At 40.5% G+C, this 2,045-nt stretch overlaps 1 pseudogene; it reads left to right on the top strand.

Annotated features, from left to right (window-relative positions):
- Window positions 1-279: 279 nt before the first annotated feature.
- LOC101602618 lies at window positions 280-1,533 on the top strand (annotated as a pseudogene).
- The last annotated feature ends 512 nt before the right edge of the window (window positions 1,534-2,045 follow it).

Raw genomic sequence — 2,045 nt, 5'->3', positions numbered from 1 at the left:
TACTTATTGACCAACAGTTGGAGGCTAGACATATCCGTCCCTCCACTAGTCCCTGGAACTCTCCTTTCTTTGTCATAAAAAAGCCTAATGGGTCCTTGGAGATTTTTACATGATTTAAGAAAGATCAGCCCCACTAGGACGTGTGAGGAGCGACAACGCAATGCTTTGCCGCTGCGGCTCCGACTCCCTTTCTCCCTTGCTGGGCGAGAGGTGTCTATGGGGCACCCGCTGCAGCCGCCAATACCACCACCGCCGCCGGGTGCTGTCTCAATTGCGAGGAGGAGGAGGAGGAGCGCGCGCTCAGAGACACAAGTACACAAATAAGGGGTAAAATATTTTATGAAACAAATCTTCAATCAAGTATAATATTTTGATGCTTGGCATCTAGACTCCTTTGCCCTCACTATGCCAGCAGCAACTGTAGATCATAGCCAAAGAATTTGTGAAGTTTGGGCTTGTAACCTGGATGAAGAGATGAAGAAAATTCGTCAAGTTATCCGAAAATATAATTATGTTACTATGGACACAGAGTTTCCAGGTGTGGTTGCAAGACCCATTGGAGAATTCAGGAGCAATGCTGACTATCAATATCAACTATTACGGTGTAATGTAGACTTGTTAAAGATAATTCAGCTAGGATTGACATTTATGAATGAGCAAGGAGAATAGCCTCCAGGAACTTCAACTTGGCAGTTTAATTTTAAATTTAATTTGACGTTATGTGCATTGGGTTTTATTTGCTCTTGGTCTGGGACTTCAATGGGACCTGGGAATCCATGTTTTTGTGAGGATATGTGTGCTCAGGACTCTATAGAACTGCTAACGACATCTGGTATACAGTTTAAAAAACATGAAGAGGAAGGAATTGAGACTCAGTACTTTGAAGAACTTCTTATGACTTCAGGAGTGGTCCTCTGTGAAGGGGTCAAATGGTTATCATTTCATAGTGGTTATGACTTTGGCTATTTAATCAAAATTCTGACCAACTCTAACTTGCCTGAAGAAGAACTTGACTTCTTTGAGATCCTTTGGTTATTTTTTCCTGTCATTTATGATGTAAAATACCTCATGAAGAGCTGCAAAAATCTCAAAGGTGGCTTGCAGGAAGTTGCTGAACAGTTAGAGCTGGAACGGATAGGGCCACAACATCAGGCAGGATCTGATTCATTCCTTACAGGAATGGCCTTTTTCAAAATGAGAGAAATGTTTTTCGAAGATCACATTGATGATGCCAAGTATTACGGCCACCTGTATGGCCTGGGCTCTGGCTCATCCTATGTGCAGAATGGCACAGGGAACGCATATGAGGAAGAAGCCAGCAAGCAGTCATGACATGAAATCATTTTTTTAATTTTTATTTTATATTAGGTATACATGTGCTTGTATATAGGTTTTATCTCTGGTTGAATCCTTTAATGGTAGACAGTACCTCTCCCCCCCCATTCTCTTTGTAGCCCACTACTTTCTGCCTTTCAGTACAAAGTATGACCTTCCCCATCTAAGATCTTAATGAATAAAAGTGCATTCAGGTTAGATTTGGCCTTATTGAAGAATTTGATAAACTCCGCATACTTGAACTTGGTTTTGGTTTTTCCCTTTTCCTAAATTAACTAGCATTAACTGTAATTAATTCCCTGTTTCATGTTTCTCCTTCTGCAATACTTTTAGGTATTTGAGATTGTGGACCATCAATTTTGCACTTTAGAGAGAGATTTCAATCCTCTGTTCTACCAGAAATTGTGGTTTTTCTTACTCTTGGCTGGAAAATAACCATCTGCCAACATTTTACAGTATTTGCTTGTTTTTGATGTCCAGAGTAAAGCACGTGCTTTGTGCAAACAGTTGATTCAGCTGGACTAACAGAAAAAGACAAGAAACTACTGAGAGCATAGTAACTACTATTTCTGCAGGTGGTGTTTAGTCTTCCAAACACATCTCTGTGTCTGCTGGTTTCTAATTGGCATGTATAGGCTGCTCTTTGACTAAAGAATTTTAAGCCAGCTTTTTACCCTTCAGGAAAAAGTCCTTGTGATTGGATGTTGATT

Source organism: Jaculus jaculus, chromosome 10 (assembly GCF_020740685.1).
Source record: "Jaculus jaculus isolate mJacJac1 chromosome 10, mJacJac1.mat.Y.cur, whole genome shotgun sequence".
Classification (NCBI taxonomy): domain Eukaryota; kingdom Metazoa; phylum Chordata; class Mammalia; order Rodentia; family Dipodidae; genus Jaculus; species Jaculus jaculus.
Note: the sequence above shows the minus strand (reverse complement) of the source record. Positions and strands in the feature narration are given on the sequence as shown.